The sequence below is a fragment of the Camponotus floridanus genome, unplaced genomic scaffold (assembly GCF_003227725.1).
Source record: "Camponotus floridanus strain SB8 unplaced genomic scaffold, Cflo_v7.5 scaffold26, whole genome shotgun sequence".
NCBI classification, from domain to species: domain Eukaryota; kingdom Metazoa; phylum Arthropoda; class Insecta; order Hymenoptera; family Formicidae; genus Camponotus; species Camponotus floridanus.
In genome coordinates, this window is record NW_020229392.1 from 857,596 (window position 1) to 884,679 (window position 27,084).

At 40.0% G+C, this 27,084-nt stretch overlaps 1 long non-coding RNA gene across 1 annotated transcript; it reads left to right on the top strand.

Annotated features, from left to right (window-relative positions):
• Positions 1–286: 286 nt before the first annotated feature.
• Positions 287–11,824, top strand: LOC105257042. The gene is made up of 4 exons (XR_889636.3): positions 287–444; positions 1,932–2,069; positions 4,227–4,376; positions 11,644–11,824. It is a non-coding gene; the product is annotated as an uncharacterized LOC105257042 (long non-coding RNA).
• Positions 11,825–27,084: the final 15,260 nt, after the last annotated feature.

The following is a 27,084-nucleotide window of genomic DNA, read 5'->3' on the forward strand; positions in this document are numbered from 1 at the left end:
AAATAATAGCAAGAATAACAATAGTATTTTTGCAAAGGGGAATAATAGTAGATTTTAGGAAATAAATATATTGAAAATAAATAAACATATTTTCGTACACGTAACTTTTTGTTGTAAGTTACATATACCTGCGTACACATAATATTTACCGCGTGCTATCGAGTGCGCAAGCGTTGACGCGTGTAGTGGCGCGTTGCCGACAGGCGCGCTCGGCTTGCTCGGCCCGTTAGCCAGTGGTCTCCGTGCGGTTTGTCCGTGTGGAGATCACGCTCCCCCGCCGGCCGAACGGACATGTAAGTGCTCCGAGTAGGTGTGAGAGCCGTGTAGGTGGCTCTCTCGCTTAGGCGGAGGTCGAGGAAGCGGGGTCGCTGACGTCCCCAGTCTGACGCCGAGCGGCTGATCTCCGACCGAACCACGGGCGAGAGAACCACGTTACGTTAAGTGGTAAGGACGAAGAGAATACCGGGCGTGCGTCACCGAGATCCGCCAATTTGCGACTGGCTCCGCTCGAGCGAGTCTTGTCGACAGGTCTATTAAAATCGAGCAACGTTTAACTGAACAACGTTTACAAAGAAGCTGCTAATATGCTAATGGCACGCACAATTTTTGCCAAATATGAGTGTCATGGGACCTCATGGGACTCGCAATTTTAAATAAGGGAGAGAGAGAAAGATAATTAGAGCACTGGCTTTTCTCTCTCGAATTATCCATATGATTAGATTATATAAATTCATGAAATAATGTGTCGCAAAAAATTACAAACGTATGTCAAATCTTTTTTTTTTAATAAAGTTGAAGAAATTTTATAATCTATATTCTTTAGAATCTTCTTTTGCTGATACGATAAATAATAATAATTTTAAAATTTGAAATCACATAGTTTTGATATCATAGCAAGTTGCTGTTGGTTGTAATAAAAAGTACATAAATACAAAGATATCGATGCAAAAAGATGATGTATAGTACAGCATGAGACGTTATAATCCGAGACTTTATTTTAGGCGAAGTTGTTTTTACTCAACTAGGCATGTAGCTTAAGCTGCTGATCGGAATTACGAGAGAAAAGCCAGGCCGGAGTTGTCGGGCAAGTATTAATAACGCGAGGAGTGGGTATTGAAATATCGGTTATAGTAGTTATTGAAATGTGTAATATTAACCCTTGGACAAGGGTATCCTTATGTGTGTGTGTGTATATATATATATATATATATATATATATATATGATATATATATGATGTGAAAAATGTTTATAAACTTTTAATATAATTATATATAAAACTTTATAAACACCACGTATACGTTAAGCCGATGCGTTTTGCATAAAATGTGCAAATTCTTTAATTTATCTGAATTTTTTTTTATGGAGAAAACCTCTTATGATTACACTTTTCATGTAAAACTTAGACTGTAAACATGCAGTGTCAATTATTAAGATATTAATATTTAGAAAAATCTTTTTGAATATTATAAACGTATGTTAATGCCATAAACACTACTTTGACTTTAAGTGAAATTTTTTATCATGAAGGCTATCTTATATATGTATAATATATCGAGATTTCATAACAAAGGGATATTAAATTTTTGAAAAATAAGATATTAAGATATTATATATAAATTTTTTTTGGAAAAAAGATATTAAATGAAATATTAATATTCCTGCCCTTTTAACTAAAATATGTACAAATTGCATTTTTATGTATAAAATTCGAATTTGAAAATATTTTTCTCGTCCTCGTAAAGTTGCTATTTCGGGCTTGCATCCCCATGTGAGAAACTTTCGATATTATGTGTAAGATGAGAGATTACACATGTTAATAGATAATTACGATATTTTCTAATTGATACTATTTTATCGAAATTGAGATTTGAATAATTAAAATATTAATCACATATAATCTAATATAATTATTCAACAATAATATTATAGCGATTGGATGTTGCGAAGCACTTTCGTACCACGGAAAAGATCAATGACGTGTCGGGAATAGCGCCAAGGCGACCTGAGACCGAACGTAGCGAGTCACGTCAGAATGCAAGCAAGGAATTTCACCGTACGAGAAGATAGGTACTTAGATACGCAGCCATTACTCGCATTGCCAAACCGTGTGCATGTTATGGATACATGGCATTTGAGAAATTGTATTAAGATAATAATTAATCATTTAACAAATTTTTTTGATGACACCGTCAAAAAGAGTATTAAATTTCGTAAAAAGATTTTTTGAGATACTTAAATTATTTTTTTAGATATGTGAAGGTATAAAAAATAAATAAATATTTAAAATAAAATAAATTTATTTTGCTCAGAATGCTAGAATTGAAAAATCTTGTATCCTTTACTCGAGGATTTAGCTTCGTAATTATAATTACCTTCAAATATGCATTAAAATTGTTCACATGCACGATGTGGAAGAAACCTCTTCCAACAAGGTTCTTTGCCGATAAAAATCGACTTTGTCACGAAAGCGGCGACGTATCGGACGCGGTTTTCCAGTCTGTTACTCATTGCATAATTATCAGCGTATTCCCATAAAACCGAACGACTATACTCGACGCAGGACGTATAAGTGACCTACCTTACGTCGTTCTCTCCGCTGGTATCAGACTTTACGTGTTCCTCGTCCAACTACAGGGGAACTATATGAACGAGACGCGGAAAGGAGATTGTCATTCTCGCGATTTTCCTTGCGAGAATCATCCTCCTCCCGGGGAGTATCCTGCGGCGAAGGGCGCGAGCGAGAAAAATGGCTTGCGGACGCGAGGATTATTTGTAGAATCGTAAACGCGCCGGGTTCCCGCGATGTCTCATCATCCATTCGTTGTCCCCGGCCGCTCATTCGCTTCATCATACACGACTCCTCCGCACGGCACGCCGGGAATCCGCGGATATTACGGCGCGATATTTACCACCGTGAATGCCGAATAGCAGCATATATTATGCACGCAGCCCGTAAGTGACGTTCCGAGCCGATGGCGAGGTAACCCTCGCGCGATCATCGCGATCCGAGGAGCCTTACCTTCCTCGGACCGGTACATGCTCGCCTCTATCGCGGCTCGGTCTAGAAAACTATCGATAAGGAGTGCTCGAGGATGGGCGGAATGTGGCGAAACCCGTGTTTGCATACGTAGAATACATAACATGCACGAGAGAGAAAGAGAGAGAGACAGAGAGATTCCCGAGCCGCGGGAATAGCTTGTTAAGTATACGATGAAACATGGCGGATGGGAGTATTTTTTAGGGGTGCCGGGATCGAATGGAGGGATAGTCGGGTCCCATGATGTGATACAAGAAAATCTACACGCGTAGTGTTTTCTCGAATATTTCATACATTTATCGATATTAAAAATCCGGAAAATCCTTAAAAATCGAGATTGCTTTTGTTACATTTTTTTTGTGGACTGTCCCCGCGAATTTTGATATTGATATAGACGGTTTGTAAGAGACCTCGGTGTATACAAGGGGGAGCGATATCTCGATTGTACGCTTATAACACAATCCCTGAACAATAGGCACACATGGAGTAAGATGATTCATGATTACGGAATCAACGTGGCCTTGACAGACGCTACAGTGAAAATTGATCCACGAGAGATTCCCCCTTATATATTATAATACAATCACATATTATTACTCACTCGAGGGTGCTCAAATTTAGGAACTTGTTATCATGCTAGGACAATTTCGTAGATCTTAGAGGATCATTATTTTTTTATTAAATTTCATCGCGACGAGATGTACGATAACAGATTGGATATAATATAAATATGTTGCACATTTTATACAATACATATATATATATATATATATATATATATATATATAATTTATTAAATATCTGAAATATTTTTCATTAAATAATGATAAAGAGATGTATTAACTTTATTCAATGCGCAGAAATTTAATTAAAAATATGATATACTTTTTATAAATTATAATATTTTGTTACATCTTTTTTAAACATGCGTGTGAGTAGATCTTTCTAACGATAAATAAAACCTGCAGGAGTAAACATGTAGGCAGAAAAATTTACTTTAAATGACATCAATATTTTTCATTTAATTGCACTCTAAAATTTAATTAGTAAAGATACATTCTTACTTGTATAAAATAATTAATATAATGTTAATTCTAGAATCTATATGTGCAGTATATCGAGGAAATAATCTTTATATATAATTGCTGTTTATAATTGCTGGAATGCCATTCTGATTGACATCACAGCTTTCAGGACGACTAGGATCATCATCGCCCAAGAGCTACCAATAAACACGAAGAGGGAAACATTTTTCCGTCGCATCTTTCAGCGTCTATCTCACAACACTCGTAAGGACAACTCGTGACAGGTTTTCGGACAGATTTCTCCGCTCATCGGTATGTATATTGAGTGGACTTACGCGCTCGTTTACAGGTATGCCAAGCATGTAAGGTCTAACGTTGAAACGCCGATCGTTCGGCCAAGACGAGTGGGAGGAAGGGCTCATGCGGGTCGAAGAGAGAGAGAGAGAGAGAGAAAGAGAGAGAGAGAGAGAGGACGGGTAGAGAGGGGAAGACAGAGAGAGAGAGAGAGAGAGAGAGAGAGAGAGAGGGTGAACAAGGCGAGAGGCGAAGGAGGAACCGAGACACAAGGGGGTTTACGACAAGGAAGGAACGAGAGAACGACGGAGAAGCAGAGAGACTCTACTTCTCCGGTCCATGCCTCGAACACGTACGTGTATGCATACACGCGAGCGTGCGCCCGCACCCGCGCGAACATAAACGTATATCACGAGGTGCATCTGTAACCTGTGTGTACAAGGAAGACACACACACACACACGCATACATATATAGTTACGTGGCCCGGCTCTGACTGTCCCGTCTCGTACTCTGGCTTCACGACACTTTAAAACTCGACGTAGAGATACGGTGAGAAGAGACGGAACGGAGAACAGACGGGGAGGGAGGACGCGGGGGGAAGGAGAAGCGAGGGCAGGGGGAGGAAAGAGGAAAGGCAGAGAGCGTGGAAGAAAAAAAGAGAGGACGAAGAGAAGAGAAGAGGAGACCGCGCGATGCATACGCTGCCTAGTCGGAGAGACGTTGGCGATGGAAAGGAGAGAGACAGCAGCCGGGACGAGAGAGAGAGAGAGAGAGACAGATGGGAAGAAGGAAAGAATGCATTTGTGGATTGCTCGATAGAGTAGGTGGGCGGGTAAGAAGGCTAGGTCGCGCGCTCGCGCTGGTGGGAGCCCTGGCCGCGCACACAACCGGACAACCTGAAGCGGTCTCGAGGCAAGGAACGTACGGACGAACGAACTCGCGCAACGAGCGGCAATTCTATATACGTGGACGATTCTATGTGCGTGTGCGCGTCCACCTATACGTATTACAGAACACATCGTCGGGAGAGGAACTTACACCCCGTCGCGGCGACACGGTGGGAATTGGCCGCTCTCGCGCGTATGTTAAGTATGCTCGTGCACGCACGTACGCGTATGTGTACGCGCGAATATAAATATACGTGGTGTATGGGGGAAGCCGATGGTCGGTCGGGTGCGCGTATACCGGTCCATCGGAGGCCAGAAAGCAGATCCTGCAAAATCATCCGCGGCTTCGTGTGCGCTTCTCTAATGAAGATGTGGTAGATGTATGAATAAGCGGCCGCCGCCAACGTGCGCGTACAGCTTTCGATCTCTCTCTCTCTCTCTCCCCCTGTCTCTTTCTCTGCCTCGATCTCTCCCGGTCTGTCAGATGAGAGACACTCGCGATTCCTCCACTCTCGATAGTATCGAGCGCAATCTTTTCGTTTCCTCGATGAGGAATTGGAATTGTTATTTCACTTTTACCCACTCGAATATAATTATTCGATTACTTTTTCTACCCATTGCTCTCCATTTTCTATTTAACACGAATTTTACTTATTCGTGTAACTTTTACTTTTATTCGTTTACCACGATTATTGATACGACGGAGCGTTTTAGAGAGGATTCCTAATAAAAACCTCTCCCTTTACGCTCGTCTGTCTTCCTCTTTCCGCATCCCGATCTCTCGTTGCGCCTCTGAAAATCGCGGCGCAATGTCGGAGAACGGCAGGTGGCACGGTGAAGGGAAAATAATGCCGCGGTGAGAGATATCGCGGCTGCGAAATTCCTTTTGCTTTCTCCGTGCGCGCGGTGGCTTTAGCCTCGCGGTGGGTGTAACCGCCTCGTTTGTGTTTAGGTCGCGCATTATTTCACGACGTGACGCTTTAATGGCGAACTCTGATTTCTCGCGGCGCACGCCCGGCGAATCTCCCCCGTCTTTTCCTTAACGGGGACAATCGGAAGCAAGATCGTCGATATAACCACGATACGACCACATTTCCCAGATCAAAGTTCGGGACAATCGGGTCGGGCTATTACCCGGGTTGGTAAACCCGCTGTTGGAACAGAGGTTTCTAAAGTAAGGACCTAAGAAGATTTGTAGCGGGATAGTCATTTTTAAAAGTATACCAATGAACCGTATTTGGAATAATAGTACTAAATTTTTGCAAATTTCTTATAAGATAATAAGCGTTGGTCGAGGAAATTAAAATTGTTATCAGTTATATTATTTCATTGCGACGGCTTACATTATGTTAGTCGAGTTTACATTAGTTTAAGAATATCGATAGATTGATGAAAATGAAATAAAATGGCTCGGAGGGGTTGAACGGCTTGAGATTTGACAAATGTATAAAAGTTTGCATGACAAATAACCAGTGCAAGGGGATCTGAATTTTTCGAGCGACGCGCTAATTTCACGCCCCAACCGATGCACCGCGAGATGCACGTCTCGTTCGCGAGCAGCAGCAAGAGCCGTCGTTTTACAACGTCGCGAAGAGCGTTCGTCTCACGGTTGCGGACCAGAAGCAAAATGAACGCACACGCGGGGTCGGCCCCCTCGAGATAGCACAATCTGGTTGTGTCTTTACTCCGCGCGGGAATGCAAGGGGGAGAAAGAGAGAGAGAGAAACCGAGAGAGAGAGAGAGAGAGAGAGCGAGAGCAAGAGCGAGAAAGAGAGAGAGAGAGGGCAGCTGGGTGGCGTAAGGTTCTCAGGTAGGAACATTTAGACGGACGTACACACGTCGAGATTCGTGGCCGTTCGCCGATCGTTGACACGGGGGCCCGGAGTGCTCGACTGCATTATCGTTGGCGTGCGAACAGGTAACTTCGAGATCTCTCTTTCTTTTTGTTCCCCTCTTTTCTCCCTCCTCTCTCTCTCTCTCTCTCTTTCTCTCTCTGTCTGTCTATCTGCCTCTGCCTTTTTCCCTCTTCACCCTCTCGTTTTCTGTCCGTGCGCGCGCTTATGTACGCGACTATTTTCTTATGCCACGCTCGTCCACGCGCTCTCCGCAAACAGATTGCGCTCCGCGAGAAACGAGACCTCCTATCTGTGATACGCGAATGGAAAATAATCTGTTTCTTCGTGTTAGTATATCCTGAAGCGAATCTGTGCTTGATACTTAAAAAATTGCTCGATCGATGATGATGCAATTTATTAATATCCTGTAATTATTTATGCGAAACGTTTCGAGTCGACCGTGCCATATTTACGCTATCGAATCGTCTCTCGTCCAAATGCTATTTTAGTGAGTCGTTGAAAAATTCGGAGCATCAAAACAACGGGATTGCTGCAGATCGATATAGATTTGAGTCTTAGTTGAGCTAAATTTCTTTACGAATTACATATAAATGAGATTGGATTTAAAATAATTGAAATTAATACGTGCAAATTCAAGACATCCGTTGGAAATTATCAATTTGATAATTTCTAAATTAATTTTATATCGCACGATTAATATTTACTTCCTTTTTTTTTATCAATTTTCCAAAATACTTGTAACAAAAGAAAAAAGAAAGAAATCTCTCGCAAAACATTTGTACGGGAAAATGCGTGATAAACAAAATACTTCTTTACACATTCCGTAAATATTTTATTCCGCAAATTTGTCTGCATGTACTGTGCATTATACAAATTATACTTTATCTTGCTCCATCTCGAATATTGTAAGAGGAATGTGAAAAAAGTGTTGTCGATACGCAAATGAGCAAAGTAGAAAGTCGAAGCACGTAAAGCACGTGCATACGTCGCGAGCCCGAACACAAACGCGCCGCGCGTTACATCATAGTAATATTTTTCCTCGTTATGCATTGCTGTCAAACGCTCGCGGCGCGAGCGCAGCGAGCGAGAGGAAACACGGGGGGCATGGCCCAAAGTTGTCCAAACGTTTCCCACGCCGGGGATCCCGGTGACCGCGATTTTCGCGCGGATTCGTCGCGATTCTCGCGGACGATCGAGATCGAGATCGATCCCGCGATATACCCGGAGTGCCATCGATCTCCTCGTGACGCGCGGCGGCCGCGCTACTAGACACTCTCCGAGTTTCTCCCCGTTCCAGTTTCCCGGATGTCCTTTCACGCGGCTCATCGTCCTTCCAATCGGTCGCGGCTAGAGCGCATTCGAGGCTGCGCTATCGAGCGCGTGCGCTGCTCCGATCCGATCCGTGAGCGGGAAGCGGTGAGAGGCGGACGTGGACGCGGGCGAGGGCGAGGGCGCCTCGTGTGGCACGGGCCACATTCGACGAGGGACGTCGAAACCGGAAGTGGTCCATCGAGAACGGGAGTTGCCTTGGCAACCACGATCTGCTTTAACCCCCGGTCGATCATCGGTCTTCCGCGTCGCTCAAAAGCGTTGTATTATTCGGAGTCGCTGCATCCTCTCTCTCCCTCTCTCTCTCTTGTGCGCGTTTGAGAGACTCGAAAAAAAGAAAGAGACAAATATATATATTTTTTAAACGTTATGAGATTGCAAAGTTTTTCAAAATAATTGTTCGAAGAAGAAATTAACGAGCGATCGATTAATGGAATTCTAGAAACGCAATATTACGCGTCGTTGTTCACTCATATTTGATTAAAGTACAAGATTAGGAGCGCGTGGGTGGTAAGATAATAACTAGGAAAGACAAGTTGTAGACTACGGCAAAACGTTAAGACCGTTACAAAGAGCTAATTTATATCTCTGATATGACTGGTGGAAAATTGTATAACAAACGTAAACATTTGATATAAGCAAGAATTACGGTAACTACGAATATTAGAGATAATTGCGAAAGCGAGATATAAAATACGGGAAAATTATACGAAAAAAATATATACACGTGGGAAGAGAGGTTTGACAATCTGTTAAAAGCGTGTGTCAGTTCGCCACAAAATAGCTCGTCGATTCACGTGGCTCGGCAAGGAAAACTGCAGATTGCATTTGTGCAGTGCCATGTATAAAAGCGAGTAAAACAAACTAAACAGGGATGCAAGTATAAAAAGATATAATAATGAGAGAGAGGACGAAGAGGGAGAAGGAGAAAAGTGGGAAAGAGAAGGAGAAACAAAGAGGAAAAGAGAGAGCGATATGTCGAGTAGTGCACGTATATGCATGCATGCGTGTGTGTGTGTGTGTGTGTGCGCGCGCGCGTCTGTATGTGCTATTCGTTCGTTGATACTCGACGGGAGGACGGTGCACATAGCCGAGTCGAGCAGTCACGAGGATGCACGAAGCTGCAACGGCGTCCCACAACAGCGGTCGAGCGACGCAACGCGTCGTGTTACGTCGCCGCGCTGACAGGATCGTCGTAAACGCTCGCCGAGCCCGAGTCGAGAATCGATTTCGATTCGACGTTGACGAAATATTACGGGTCGGCCTGATTGTCCTTCCGAAAAGTAAACCTTTGAAATTCTGCCTCTGAGAATTACGCGTAGCTTTTATTTGGCATCATTAGATATTTATTTATTTATTTATTTATTTCTAAATTTTGACGTTTCTAAAAGAAAGTCCTCCGACTCCGAATACGCGTGAAGGAAGGTTCTTCTTAGCCGTTATAAAAAATACCGATACCGCACCCACACACGTGGATAGCGAGCCGAGAATGCTGCATAGTCGAGAGACAGCGTATAATTCACTCGAGCCCAACTAACGGCTGGAGGAGAGATTCCGCCTAATTTCCTAGCGCACGGCCAACGCCATGGAAAGCCATCGGGTTCTCTCGCTCTCCACGCCTGCGCCAGGCGTGGATCAATCCGGCAGAGAACCTCGAACACTTTTTGTATTTCGTTTCTATCGAATTTCGAAGATTCGTCGGAGGAGAAATCGCACGCCTCGTCGAACCCAGCGTCGACCTTCGACGCAAATACCTCGCATACACGGTTATTAGGCCCCAAAGACGACGCGTGAGAACAATATTTCAAATGAAATCTACCCATCCAGCATAGAACATTGTTGTAACATTGCAGCAATATTGCGGCAATATTACAATATTACTGCAATGTTACAACAATATTTTGTGCTATCCGAGTGCTCTCCTTTTTTATTATTTTAATTATTGATTTTAATTCGACACAATTCGACGCGTATAATCGATTCATGAGAATCCGTCTGTCCTCTCGTAGCTTATCGCGGTTCCCAAGGGCGGCGATGCCGCGCAGTCCGATACTGTACGTGTGGTGCGCTCGCGTGTGTGTGTGCGCGCGCACGTATGTGTGGTTGATGCGGTTGGTATGAGTATCGTGTATTGTGCCCGATGTGTGGGTCGCGCTGTGTTATAGGAATGCTGTCGGCAGCCGGCAGCAGGGTCGCCCACTGTTACTCGCTCGGACTTGCTTTTGCTCGCCTCTCCTCCGGCCTTCCCGCGCCCCCCGTCTCGCGACTCGCGCTCTCGCTCGATTCCGTTTTAAAACTATATTGGCGTGCCCCCTTTGTACTCCCGGGCACACACTCGCTCCGCTCGACTCCGCGTGGCGTGGCATGGTTCACGTATACACGCGCGCATATCGCATTACATATTTGTCCGCGGGAAGAGCGAGCGCGAGGAGAGGAATCGTCGCGCCTCGCGCGATCAGAGACTTTCTAGGCGACGATTTTTTTTTTCACTCGTATTTCATTGTCAATATAGACAAATCGGCGTGATTCCCTCCTTTTCGAAGGCGCGTCGCGCAATCGGGAAAACAGGATGAAACCTCGAGTGGGATGCAGATGTGATTTTTTATGTAATTATTTAAAAAATAATCATTTTCGTAATTTAAAAAAAATTGAAAAGATAAAAGAATGATTATTAAATTGATACTAAAATATATCTATGATTTTCTCGGTTGGGATGCAGATGTGATTTTTTATGTAATTATTTAAAAAATAATCATTTTCGTAATTTAAAAAAAATTGAAAAGATAAAAGAATGATTATTAAATTGATACTAAAATATATCTATGATTTTCTCGGTTGGGATGCAGATGTGATTTTTTATGTAATTATTTAAAAAATTATAATTTTCGTAATTTAAAAAAAATTGAAAAGATAAAAGAATGATTATTAAATTTATATTAAAATATATCTATGATTTTCTCGATTGGAATGCAGATGTGATTTTTTATGTAATTATTTAAAAAATTATAATTTTTGTAATTTAAAAAAAAATTAAAAAGATAAAAGAATGATTATTAAATTGATACTAAAATGTATCTATGATTTTCTTTGACGTTTCGATATTTTATTATTAACAGAATTAACTAGATATGATTAAAGGAATAATTCTGATAAAAATTCAATTGTATAAAGTTATATTAAATTGTGTAATGAAATGCGTGGTGTGTTACAGGATAAAAAATATACATCTCAAAGGGTGTCCATTATTCATTCGAACACATGTTCAGTCAGCCAGCGAAACAAGATAGTTTTAGATAGCAGAGTCCTCAGAGAAACAATATCTGTATTTAATTAACTGTAATGATATGCATAATTATTATTTTTTATATAATAACACAAAAAAATTATTATAGGCGATATCATATACGATACATGATGCAAATACTTGATCGATAAAATTTAATAATTGCACATTTTTTAATGCCCACACATTTGATAAAGATACATATATTAACGTATATCAAATGTTACATTTTAACCACACGTATATTAATCAAATAATATCTATTTCTCTCACGATCTTTCTTCGTGAAGTGTCTATTGTCAAACGTTTGCTATCGTCTATCATAATACATTCACAGGCAAGTCATGATTCAACAAAGAAAATATGAAGTTTAAAGGTTTTTAGAGTTAAATAAATTTAATTTGTCGATTACTATGTTTGTTTTGTAAATTAATAGTTTGTTTTAGTCTATTTATTCGATATAGAAAATTAATTTAAAAAATTAAAATTGATTTGATATATTGATAATTGAAAGAATGCTGTATAATGCGAATGCTGTATTATTATCGATTTGTTGTAAATATTTTAATTATACAAGGTGTTTCTTAATAAGTGCGAAAAATTTTAGGAGATGATTCTTTATCGAAAATTAAAAGGGATTTTTCAAATAAACATATACTCTTACATCCCTCCCTGTGGAGTTACACTCTTCCAAAAATGGGGAAAAAAAATTAGGTTTTTATTTTTTTCTCAAATTTGGAACAAGTTAAAAAAATGGAATTAGATGGATATTTTCTACTAGTAAAAAGCCTATTTATTAATATTTTTCAGCCTCTCATATTGTTACAAGGGGATAAAAACTAGCAACCCCTATTCAATTTTTTATTAGAACTTTTTAATATTTATATGAAACACTCCCCTTAATTTTCGACAAAGAATCATCTCCTAAAATTTTTCACACTTATTAAGAAACACCTTGTATAACATGAGAAGAGAGCGTACAAAATTTTGACAGAATTAGAGCTCGAGAGATAGTGTGATTTATTTGACATATTAAGATATAGATTATATTAATGACAGTCTCAGCTAGTGAGAAACATTATTAAGCAACACATTGGCGTTTCGAGTGCATATCTCTTATAAGGAGACGCGTACAAAGGTGCAATACACCCGCATGGATCTCGCGTCTCTCTGGCTTCCTCTCCCTCCTGAATTAAATAATAAAACCGGATATGTATGGAGACGCGGATATATATGTACATACGTGTATCGTGTTACTTATTTGTCCGGAAGGAGAGGAGACTCGTCTCGACATTACTACCGAGGAGTGCCTTACCTGGAGATGCGCTGGTTTGGCCTGCGCGTTCGTTAAATTTTAAACAAAGAAAATACAAGTGGCACATGTTTTTCTGTTATGCCGCCTGGTCATTACTTTACTTACTTTTATAAATATTTAATAGATATATTTAGGATTAGTGTATCTCGAAAAGCGTCAAATTGCGTACTCTCGACCCGAAAGGGTTCTGAAAATATATATCGATATTCTTTCCTGTTTGCTCAAGATTAATATTAAAGTTATTTATATTTTTATTCCAATTTTTATCTGTTGGATATATATTCTTAAGATATAAATAAATTAAAAAGAAATACAAATGTATATGAAACTAACAGTCATGATAAAAGACAATCATGACAATAGTAGAAGAGTTGCATAGAATCTAACGAGCTCTTCCGTAAAACTGGCAAGATATAAAAATATAGCATAGTAGAATTAATCGATACTTCAAGACGCATCTCATCTTGCAATAGTTTTTAAATAAAGTCTTTGTGCTCCCTCTCCTACACGTCTGTTGATTCCTCTGCCTCAAGCACGGGATTTAGGAAAGATGCGTTCCATGATGTGCTTTCGTCTCCCCCTTTTTGCCACTGCTGGTAGCTCACATTATAGAATCTTAAAAAGGGCTCCTTTTCAGAGAGCTTGAATTTGAGAATGTGTTTCATTCACGGAACTCGATATTCGGACCTGCTACTCGGTAGAATCGAAAACTAAAGGCTCCCGTATCTCTCGGGAATTCCCAGGAAATGCCTGGGAATATTGTACAAAAAGAGTCTGAGAGAAGAGTTTTTGGTAAGGTCTTCGTTTCGGGATTAAAGCAGGTCTCTCTTTCTTCCCGGACTGTCGGCTCTTTCCACGAAACTCATCACTGTTCAACGGGCTTTATCCTGCCTCTTGTTTGCCTTTTCTTACCAACCGCGCATCCCGCATCTCCGTCTTTTGCTCGGGTTTTCTTCTCTTTTCTCTTTCTCTCTCTCTCTCTCTTTCTTTTTATCTTCTCCCCTTTCTTTCTTTTTCTTTCCCTCTAGCTCTCTTCCTCGACCTCTGCCGTCGTCATATTTTTCTCTCGCTTTCTCTTTCCCTCTATCCCAGTGTGTATCTCCCGTTCCCTCCACGAAACCTTTTGCCGAATGGCGTGCCTTACGGCAGGTCTCCTTCGGCCTGTCTGCCAGAGAGGAGCATGCTCCGTTTTGGTCGTCGTAGTTGGTTCTCGATGGCGTGGCTGGGCGCGTTCTTGATAATCGGTCGGGTCCTACCGAGCCCCGAAGAGATCCCGAGAGTATCCAGCATCCGCCCCGCCACCGCGAACCGCCCGAACCGACGGAAATCTCGCCGCAGCCCGCTCGCCGATTTCACTCTTTCTCGCGCGAGCCGCCAGGCTCCGATTGTTCGCGCGCGCGTGCCGGATACGAGATCTCGTCTTGGATTTGCGAAATCGATTGTCGATTGTATAATCGCTCCTATGCCAGATGAAAAAAGAAAGAGTCGCGCGAACCAATTCGAACGTAATGTCAGATCCGTAATAACAGCTGTTAACTGACATTCTAAAATATCCAGCCGGATATGAATAAAACATTATTCAGATTTATTTGAGATTAATTGAGAGATAATATTTTCCAATATATATATATATCGCAACTTCAATTATTATTCAAGTTTTCGCGATTAGCTATTGTTGAAAAATATTTGAAATTATTTGAAACTATTTAAAATATTTAGAAATACTTGAAAATGTTTATAACATACTATTAAAAATTATATATTGGAGATACGAAAATACAAATTAAACTATTATTAAATGAATAAAAATAGAAGTGAGGAAAATTCATTCGAACGCAAGATATGAAAACGTGAGAATCGAGGTATAATTGTGGATGAGAAGTATGATGCGTTGTCCTGGCTCGAGCCGAAGGCCCAGCTTCTGAGTAACGGAATGTCACGAGACGTCCTCCACGTCTCAAGGCTACGCAGGACAAAGTGTTACAGGGTAATATGCGCTTGCGTGGATATCAGTTTCTAATTATTGCTCAAAGGTGCGTAGTAGATCGCACATCGTTATCGCAGAGGAGGGCGACCCTCGTGTGGGAAGGGGGGCCGTAGCCTTCGAAGCTCATGCATTTTAAATCATTGCCTGTCGCGACGCAATTTACGCTCGACAAATTATCGAAGTCACGCGGAGATAAAGTCTAGCTCAGACAAAATGACATTTTCATCGAACCTCCCGGCGAACGGATTTTAATAGGAGGCTTTTCTCGCGAATGTATATTGGCCTACATTAAAGCGAATGCGATATAGACGCACGGATCTTCGACGCAAGCCGAGTGAACGTAAGCGACAGAGTGATCTTTTGAGTGCGTCTGCACCGCGCGAAATTATGCGGTACAGTCGAATGCATTAATTTGTCGCCGCAGATACATGAAACGAATATAACCGATGCGTGCTGTTAATGATGTATTAATGATATATTATTGCTATTAAATGGCTACCCTTCAAAGATTGAAGCTACTCATTTCTTTTACTTTGGGATAGAAACACAAAAATCTTGTTTATTATATCACTTCTCTTTGAAAAAATATGTAACGTTTAAAGACATGCATTCGCAACTTATCTCGCTGACCTTCGCTGCTTTATCGAAGATTTAAAAAAATAAGAGAATTTTTAACGAAAAAAATTGCGATAGTTTGAGAGTATAATGTATACACAAAATTGATTTGAGGCAAACAGGTGGAATATTGATATTTTATTCTCTAATTTTCACTCGAGCAAATAATTCAGTTGGGTCATTGCATTAACGATTGACGTCGTTTTTTTTTTAATCTAAATAATTTACGTCCGAAATTGCATTTGTGGGTAAGCGCACATGACTTATATTGATTTCTACTATTATTTTTGTGATCGTTTCATGCAAAGAACATTAAAGGGATTTATGTTTTAGAAAGAGTACGAATACGAAATTTGGTCGGGCGTATTTCAGTTCAGATAGAAACCCGTTCGATAAAACGTGCTCGCATTTGGAAATTGCATTACCTTGCCGAAATCAGCTCCATCGTTTGAAAGGTGGATTAAAATTCGTCCGAGCCATAAATCCAAGTGGGAAATCCCATAAATGTCGCACGCGGTGGCGCGCGTGATCGATGAGCGCAACGATAGCAGATTTGACATATAACTTCCAGTTAACTTTATATAATGTGTTGCTCAAATAAACCAAATCTCTTCTCGATGAATTCAGCAAGCACTTAAGGCAAGAAGTTTGTCATACATGTTTGAGCCTATAGGGTTGTTCAGTCAAACTAGGTATTTCGAAAATGTTTCAGAAGTCTACTCCCTAATTATAACTTTGTAATAGAAAAAGTTTCCTCTCAAAGAGAATCTATTTTAAAAAATTTTCAAACATTTAAATGCCTTATATTTAGCTGAAACGATTTTTAATTGTATAAGTGTTTTAATTAAATGTTTAATAAAATAGAGAAAAAAACAAATGTCATCTTGACAATTTATTTTCGCAAACTGAAAATTGCGAGTCTATACAAGCTGAAAATTGGATACCATGGATGAACGCGATATCTATATTTACCATGGAATTCTGAAAATTGGTTTGGCACGATTAAGAGCGATGCTTTGATACGACAGGCCGCACGCTTTGCATGTACGGTCCTGGACATCTGTCGTTCGTCGGTGCTGCTTGGCGCATGCGGTTACAGTTCGAACAGGAAAGAATGCAGTGCTTCCCGAAGCTAATAAAACAGGTCGCCCCGTAACTCAACCTCACCATATACCCGGTCGTAGGTGCGCATATAGCGCGCTTTCAGAAACGGCCTTTATACATACTCACCCCTTGTGCAAATGCATCAAGCGTAACCAACCTACAAGGGGTTTAACAGATCGAGTTAGTTAATCTCTTTCGGGCGTTGAGTTCTGCGATTAAACAATACACACTTTGCAGTTTAATAATTTCATATTTTTTCGCCTAATTGTAATTAATTAGATGATAATTATCATCGTTATTATTAATATAAGATTATTATTAATATAATTAGTTTACGATTATTATTAAAATAAATAAAATACTATAATATAAATTATTAAGATCTTATTAGTGCCGCGAAGATAATTACTCGCTTGTTGAAGAGTTTAGGAAAATTTTTGCAAATATAAAATATATATAAATTTAAAAAAAAGATTTTTATAGCAAAATTAAAAATTTTTTACAATAAAATTTTATAATAAGATTTTTATTATAAAAATAAGAAATATTTTTTAATACTTTAAGATATTAATCGATATTTCTATCTTATCATTATTGTATATTATATTCATACTTCAATTAAATATCAGAGAAAGAAAAAGAATCATAAATATTAATTCTAAAAAATAATTTTAATTTGTAGCCATGTAATAATTTAAACAAGCGCCTCTTTTCCATAATTTCCACGGAAAGAATAATTATTTTATATTATTAGCATACAGTATATAATTATAATTATCAGATAGTCATTTGTTCGCACACAATCAGTTTACAAGTGCATCAATAATGTGCGAAAAATATTTAAAGGGCGATATAGTCGTTTCAAACTATGAACAAAAATGGAATAAACGTTTTATGGAATTACGTAAAGATTTGCTAAGCAGCTCAAAGCTTTTTCTCTCCTTCGGATCCACCGGCGATAAGAAGACGCTCCTTTCGAGACGAGAAAGTCCGTCGACGGGGGCGCCCGTCAGCGACTTAGTCGATGCGGCGACATCGATGTCGACGTGGGGGGGGTTGGAGGATCGCGTGTCGGCGGTGTACCGTCGACGGCGGGAAAGGGTTACGGGAGACTTTGGGGCGCACGTAAGAATCCACGCGACGCCATGCTCGTCGGGCGAGAGACTCGGCGACTCGGAGGCACGGCACAAAGAGAAAGCGAGAGGGAGAGAAAGAGAGAGAGAGAGAGATAGAGGGTGGGAGGGAGGGAGGGAGAAAGAGAGAGACAGGTACGTCGGCGAAGCTGGTTGAGAGACGAAGAGAGAACGGATCAATACCGTGCGATACACGCCGAAGTAATTTCATTGTCCACTGTTAGCGGCGGCTCACGTGTCGCGTGGCGCGATGTTGGCATGGTATAGCATGGCGTGGCGTGGCATGGCATGGCGTGGCGTGGTATGGTATGGTATGACATAGCGTGGCATGGCGTGGCGCGCGCGCGCGGTGGCCCTCGCTCCATCTCGCTCCTTCGCTCTTTGTTCTCTCCCTCCCTCTCGAGCCCTCTCATCATCCGTCTCCTCCTGTATGTATTTGTGTTTGTGTATGTATTGTGCGCTGTGCCTTTCTTTCGCGTTCTCCGCCGCGACCGCTCTCGATCGCCCTCCCGGCCCGCTCTTACGGGGGTGAAAATAGAACCCTTATGGCGCGCGAGTGATAGCCCGTACGTCGCTACTAGCCGTATTGATCACCCTTCGCAATCAATGTTAACTACGTCGGGATCTGTGTGGTTGAGTATGATCCTGAAATTCGCTCGGCTGTTGGAAAGAATAGGTGTACCTAGGGTGTTGAAAAAAATATATAAATACGTCAATTTTAAGGCTCGCTCTCTTTGCACATCTTCAGTCCTAACACAGGGAATCCGAAAAATCTCAATTGGTTAGTTTTATCTCAGTTCACGTATAAATTTTTAGTCGTATCTTTAATTAATATTATGATTCTTATAAATTGTAAATGTTATATATTTACATGGAGAAATAAATTATTTTAATCCTAATACTGTATCTTAAATATACATATATAAAATAGAAAAAAATGTGTAAGAAAATAGCAACAATTGCTTAAAAAATGGCTTACTATTTTCTGTTCAGTGTTTTATAATTTCTGCAAATTATATTATCAATAAGGAAAATGAATTTTTGATGATAATGCTATTTCTTTTATCTTATATAAAGTGATAATTAAATTCGATTAAGAAATATCTAATATAATCTAGATTTATACAAGATTTAAGGGATTAATAAATCAATTTTGAAATTATTCAACATTTTTTAAATGTGTTGTAACTTTTCAACGTTGATTATGATTTTTACATTTGCTTTAATATATAAATATTTGTCCTCGTAAATGGTAGCGAAAGAATAAATTAAAAAGTCGTAAAATGTATATTTTAATACTGCTTAAATAATTCATTTTATTTATCTTATTAAAAGCAAAAGATGATTCTCTAAAGATTGATGTACATGTTTATTGATGCACGTATATACCAAAAAAAGTTTAATATATTGCTAGATTAAAAAATTTTTAGAGGGCTTAATGAGAATATTTCGTTCTTCTAAATATATGCCAGATATGTAGGAATAATAATCTATATGTTCTACGTAATCAAATTTCCTAATTATTTACTTAAGTAATATTCCGATATTATCTCTCATCACCATGATGAGATGCATATCGTCACACGTTTAGCATGTTAATAATCTCTAAATCAAGGTCGAGTCTTTAAGCTTCGACAAATCAAGCATAATGTGGAAATAATAGATTATGTAGGATAGCCGTTATTGCATAATACTTCAAATTCCCGTAAAGTTGTGGGATATGTTGCGCAAAAGATTGTAGAAAGAATGAAGCAAAATTCAGACATGAACAAAATTAAAAATAACAAAGTGATACGAGACAGCTGCCAAAACTTTTCTTATCCTAACAGTAGAAAATTTCAAATGACTTTTGTTCGGAAGATATGTTTTTCTATGAGAAGATAAGGCGAATCTTTTCTTTCGTAACTTGTTCCGTTTGAAGGGGAATGTTACCACTGATTTAGACATAAATATTTTTGTTATCCGATGGCTGCCATTGATGAACGAAGACATGCGCTTTTCGGACAATGCGAGACATTTGTCGTCTTTTCTGTCTAGACTATCAAAACCATGTGAACTGACTTTACATGCTAATCGGCTAAGAATATCTGACGCGAGACATCGACGGCGACTCAAAAGTGTAAAACTTTAAAAAGGAACTGGATGGATTAGCCAAAAATTCAGTCAAAAATTAATAAATCTAATATATTTTGAGATCCACAAAATTTGACATATTTTTAAAGTATGTTATTAACAATTAGTTTGTTAGTTGATGAATTAAAAATTAAATAAATAATTAGAAAGGTAATAAAGATTTACTTTGCAGAATCTAAATTAATCTTAAATCCCCCTCATCTTATATCGAACTAATTTTTTTATAGCGACTGTGTCAGAGTTTTTAATTGTACGACACAAAAATTCATGAAAATAAACACTTTAATTCTACAGGTACAGGTTTCCTTTAACTCACAAATAAATTATTAATTTTATATTTCGAAAGACTAAAAGTGCTTCGGGCGATACATTCATCTCAAAGTGTATCGAGTTTATTAACTTTTGACGTAGCCGATTCGTCCAGTTCCTCCTTAAGCGAGGCTTGGCAACGCAGAAATTAGCAAGCGCCTATCGAAATTGCGCATCTCTCGGTGCGAAAGGAACGGGAGTTCGACTTGGCGCAGTCTCGATCCATGAGAAAAAAGGTAGTGGACCGTAAAACACGGCTTCCACTTTGTTGCGGGCGTTTGCTTGCATAGCGCGAGACTCTCCCGGCACACACAACACGGAGGGGACTCTCACGGGCGATCTTTCACTCTCGGACATTTAGAGCGTTGACTTTCTCCCGTATCGAAACTGTCGATCGTGCGAACCGTGCAGATATGACGAGCAGGGATGCTCACATTGATACTGATGGGAAGTACCGCGATACGATTTTTTTTCCTCGATTTTTTCCCCATATTTTCAGAACAATGATGTATTTAACCTTTGATACTAAAAGTTGTGTCATATTTCTTTTATGTATATTGACAATCGATATAACACATTATCTAATTTTCTCAAATTTTCTCCGATGGCAAATATAATTTACAGATTTTTATTTTAAATAAATTCAATTAAACCTCATTTTTTTATTATTTTTTCGATATATGCAAAAACAAATAGAATATCGTTCAATGCAGACACACAAAATTTCATAATTTTTGCATCGCGACCCGAAATACTTCTGATGAATTGTATTTGAGCGAGGAAAAATATTTTGCGAAAAAATGGCGATTTCTGCTGACGAAATCTTCGCAATGACAGCGGCACGTGACGACGACCTTGTACTCACGCGGATTGATTATAATTCAACTCGGCAGCGTTGAATGCAATAACGCGATGTCGTCGTCTTATCGGGATGGACCTTGGTCGCCGCACAACACGTCCGTATAAATATTTTTCAGTTCGCGCGATGTGCTCCTACGTCACGATTGAGAAAAACTTTCCTTGTACCCGATTTGTGCGGTCGACTTATACGCGAGCCTTCTCTGCGTATTGTCTGCAGCTTTTCTAAGATGTATCGTCAATATTCAGAGTGTGATAATAAAATTTAACTGAATCTTTCAGCTGTCAGAGAGACGTCTCATTATATATTTTTAAATTCATAATTATAAACTAATGTCGATGGAAATGTCTCCTACGACTGTATAAAATTGCAACGAATCTGAGTGCGATTGATAATCGTATTTAAATCGAAATTCAATTTTTTTTTATTTTATTAATAATTCCACTCGTTATTCAATAAATTTATTAATATTTTAGTAAATTGATTCTCAAGAAATATAACATTTTTCATGTCTATTCTGTATATTGATTTTTTAATATCCATTTCTGAACGTTCGCGAAATGATTGCATGATTCTCCGAGCTGAAACATTTTTTAATGCGATTTTCATTCTATTACTATTAAAAGCAATTTGCGTGTATTGCACCGAATCTATATATATTGCATAATGGGGTCCAGTTTGTAATATCGAATTATCCTCGTACTGTGCTATGCGATGCCATGTTGGCTGGCGGCAATCATCGTGGACGGTGGATGGCGATCGATTTTCTCGTTACGAATAGCGACATGCATTGCAGAACTAACTCATCGGTCAGAAGGTTTTAATTTTCCATATATGTATAGGGTGTTTCTAAATAAGTACGTGAAATTTTAGATGATTCTTAGTCGAAAATGAATAGATTTTTCATATAAATCTGTATCCTTCCCCGAGGAGTTACACTCCAAAGGGGAAGGTGAAAATTAAGTTTTTATTTTTTAATAAAATTTTGAACAAGTTAGAAAAATGAAATTTGATATTTGAATATTTTCACTAGTGGAAAGGATATTTATTAATATTTTTTTAAATCTTTCCGTATTGTTATAAAGAGATAAAACTAACAACTTCTATTCAATTTTTTATTAAAACTTTTTAATGGACCGGAATGTAATCATCTAAAAATACGTGTTGAAAAGCTTGCTTCCTTTAGAAACTTTTTTGTTTTATTTTTTTCGTAAAATCAATAGTTTTCAGGAAAAAAAATGAAACATATTATTAGCATCGTGTTAAATGGCATAGGCTTCGAGTTACGAGAAGTTGAAATTTAGAATAAAATAAAATTATATTAAACATTGAAAAAAATAAAACCCTAATCTTCACCTTTCCCTTCGGAGGGAATGTAATTCCTCAGAGAGATGTATAGGAATATATGAAAAATCTTCCTTCATTTTCGAAGAATCATTTCCTAAAATTAGTCGCATTTATTTAGAAACACCCTGTATATATATCCGCACATACGTTATAATTGTGCGCATAACTATCGCGTCGCGATTCGTCGTGACTGAAAAATTTCACGGCAATTACATCGGGCATGCCGAATGTTATTCCCGAAGAGCGCGGTTGCAAACCGCGCGTTCGGAGACCTTGCGAGAGAGTCGGCTGCGATCGGCTATCGTGATCTTGGCTTAGGCTCCCGCGTTAGTTAGACGGTAGTTCCTACATGGAAGTATGCATTTTCTACCGCGCGCATGTAACGACCCTGTGCGTGTGCATTTGCGCGGATGAAAATGTTGGCGCGGACGCAAGCAGCCTCGCTGCTACGTCGGAACAAAGTCCTTTGCGAGCGTGCTAGCGATGCTAGCCGCTGGGCAGCGAGCTGGTGGTAGCCAGCAACAAGCCAGCAACAAGCCAGCAACGGTCGTTTGTGTGTTAACGGTTGCGTTGTACGCTTAAGCGCGCGTACACGTCGCGAATTTACGTGTACGTGTGTCTGCGAATCGTGCATTCTGTATGCGCGCGCTAACAGCGAATCTTAAGATAGGCTCCGGGAGGCCGACACGACGTTAGGATCGCGAAGAAAGAATCCCTTCGTTGGACACATCGCCGCACTGACTGAGTCATGACTCTGATGAGCTAATGACGAACATATGCGCTCGCATATCTTCGAGGAACGTAAATAAAGTCATCAGTATGTCGATGCGCGCAGCGATTGGAATGTGTTATCAGGCCTCTCGGTTATGTCGTAAAATTGTCGTATAATTTTAGAAAATATTTATACGCCTCCCTCTCTCTTCAATTTATTTTATTCTTGCACACGTCCCAAGTCTCCCGAGGAATTTCGATTTTTCCCGAAATAAAAAGTCATTGAATTTCTCAAAGAATTCAATCAATCTGAATGCGATAAAAATGTAACATTAATTGCATGTTAATTATATAAGTTAAAATTGTGTAATTGACGTATTGATAAAAAAACGTGATTTATTATGCAATTCCTTAGATATGCTTCTTTATTGCTATAGTTTTGTAAGAAAATCAGGAAGCGAAAAGAAGGGAAAGTGTAACAGTTAAAGATTATTTCGAAATCACGTGGAAAAGGATCGATAAATGCCAATTAAATTGTCATCGGATTATCTACATCATTAAGTAACATTATCCCTAATATCGTATCTAATCTGTCGTATTTGGAATATTATGAAATCGATACATTGCCCGCCTTCTCAAGTCGCATTTTATTGCTCGTTGTCCAATTATATCCAGACGATCGAGCCAATCCACAGTATTACGGAGAGCTATTCGCGTCTCGTGGATCAACTCGATCAGCTACTTCGGTTACAATAACTTCTCCATCGATGACTCCCGCGTCGCGCAACTTCATTGTTATTCCGATAAACCGGCGTCCTTTCTCCTCGATCTCGCCTCTGGTCATTTCATCTCTCACCCTCTCCGGCCTCGCTCTCGCGAGGGAGGGCAATGGAATTCGAGTCTGCGGATCTCCGAGAAGCATCCTACTTCTCCCACCTCTCCTCGCTATTCTCTTCCTCCGTCCTCCTGCAGCATCCAATGCTTCATTCCCTCGTCCCCTGTCGTTTCCTCGCGTTTGTTCTCTCTCTATCTCTCTCGTTCTCTTTTTCTCTCACGCTCGTTGCGAGGATCCACGAGAATAGGATACGCACGGGAAACGAAGAGGGGAGACGAGCAGATAGAAACGCTATATTATTTAAATAGTGTGGCGACTACAGTGCGTGACCTTCTCGTCGACGTCGCGCCTGATTCCCCTCTTTAACCTCTTCGGTCTTTCTTTCCCTCTCTTTCTCTCTCTTCCTCCGCCGAACGAGCGAGAGAACGATCATCCATCTCGCTTCTCTCCCTCCCACCCCTCTCGTCCAACACGGCCCCACTACAATGTCGTGGCTCACCCCTTAGTTCGTTCGGTCCCCTCCAGGTCGGCGTCGAGTGCACGAGTGCATCCCTTCCAACCGGGTCCCCGTCGATCTCCCTCGCACTCGTCAGCCTTCTCCTCTTCGTCTTTGCGAACCCTACCGTGTTCACGGCCCTCGAAAGACCGACGCCGGTTCACCTCTCTCTCGGTCGCTGCGACGCGATGTTGCACGCTCGTGCACGATACAGGGTGGCTCGCAAGGACGAAGAATTAAACAAACTCCTTAAGGCGGTGACCTGCCGTCACCGTTGCCAGCTCATGTATGAATAAATGCACGTATGTACGAGGAGCACGACGGTGATGGTGGCATCTGTAAGCCATGAGACATCTAAGATGTATCCAGAACAACGGGATGCGGGAGGGAGGTGGACAGAGGATCTTCTTTGTCTGAGAAATCGTTCCTCCCTCCGTGAAAGAATAAATGTATATCACGAAGATCAATGAGCCTACGCGCGATCTTTTCTGGATTCCTTTTATTAAACGCGATTTTAATTTCTAAAAGACAAAGATAATAAAACAACGATATCATAGTTGGCAATTATTAGAATAAGAAGCTGCGTTTATTGTGTCTCCCAATATATTTTATAAATATTTTTCTTTATGAAACATCTTCCCAGATGTATGAAACAGTGGAGGAAAGTGAAAGTTTTCAAATGCACGATATAAATCACTTTTTTTTTAAGATTGCGCTTTTTCAAGTTACGTAAAATAAACTTGGCCTTTTCTCATACGAGAAAAGCTATTACAAATCCGAGAGAGAAGCATCTCTTAACGATCGGTTCTTACGATAAGTGAGCGTGAAGATTATAGCGGGTTTGAAGGCGCGCGTCCTTCCGGCCTTTCAAAATGCGTTCCCTTCCATTGCAGGCATTGCACGCACCGCAAACGTTTCGTGCATTCATCGTCAGATAGCAGCACGTTTCATCTCGTTTATCCATTCAAGAGATTTCGCGGCATTTAATAATCTTGTCGAGAATTCGAATCTATATTTTATACATATATATTTATTACTTATTCATCTGTAACATTTATTTTGCATCGAGTTTTTAATTTTATCAACGAGAGAACGCATTTTTAATAATTAACGTATTTTCAATTTAAAGTATTTTTAATAATAAATCGATCGATCTTACATGATAAAAATTTACATCGACATGTGCACGTGGCAACAATTTATTTATAAAGAAAATGTCAAGCTACATTTTTCGTAAAGCTCACTGACAAACGTTTTTAAATAACGAAGAATATATAATAACTGTTTACAAATTATATTGCAATATCTGTGAATTGAATTTCTTTTCAAATCTCAAATATATATCTATCGTTATTTTCGGGAGAAAATTCGATTTAGTGTTTTAGGGTTTTAAGGAACACGATAAACGGATTGCCATCGATCACAATTCGGGACACCCGCTATAGAGGGTTGAACGTGTACGAGTGGAAGTGCTTGTAAAGTGTATTCTCGGTACTCGTGTTACCGTCTTCCTTTACCCCCGTCGGTCGTCGCTTCCGCACCCCATCCAGGTCGGACTCTCCTCCACTTCCTTCGCTCTCTCTTTCTCCAAACCGTCTTTCGTCTGTGCTGCGTATACAGAGTCGACGCTCCATCAGCTTACTTCCTTTCGGAACGATACGTTGTGCGTTGTAGGGGTTCCGAGCTCCCCTTTCCGTCGAATCGCGTCGCTCGTGTATTCTCAGTATAATTGTGCTCCCTGCGTCGACGGCTTTCTACTCAACGATTTAACGCCCCTTTGATCGCTTTCTGTAGCTGCGGCGAATAAACTAGAAACAATTCTTGCGGACGCGATAGATGGAGATTGATCGATAGAGATTGATCCATGAGAAGATTATTAGCGCTTAAGCTTGTTACTTAAATTAATTTTCGATTAAAGAGGATCACTATTAGAAAAGGTTGCTATATCGCACGATAAAGAATACAAATATTTCTAAAACATTTTTTGCAATAAATACAAAGTATTGTTAATCCTCTTTTTTATCGGCCATTTAATTACATCAGCGGTTAGAGAAGCCGGCAGACGCCGGCAGACGCGGCCGCTTCTTCTTTCAACTATCTTAATTAATATCGTAATTAATTACTCTACGTCAGAAATGCGTTATTAGACGTCAGAGATCGCATACACGTTGCACAGGCAACCGTAGAGATTATCATAATATACGCGTACATTATACAAATCGATCCGCATGCTTATGTCTGCGTATGCGAGAGACACGTTGATATCAATTCCGGTAGCGAGCCGCCTGTCTTCCGCGTAACTTTGCGAAACTCGAGCAAAACTTCTCGGCGCAAACATCAAGTTATTTCCTGATACGCTCGGCGCCCGCGGCTTACCCCTTTCGTTTGTCCCACCCCTCCACGAGCCGAGGATTACTCTCTCGGCCGGCCCGTTCGCTCTTCTCGCTCCTTCACCCTTTCCGGCTCGGAATAGTAATGCGCCGAAGCGGGCGCTGTCGTCATCGCGTGCGGATGCGATGCCTTCC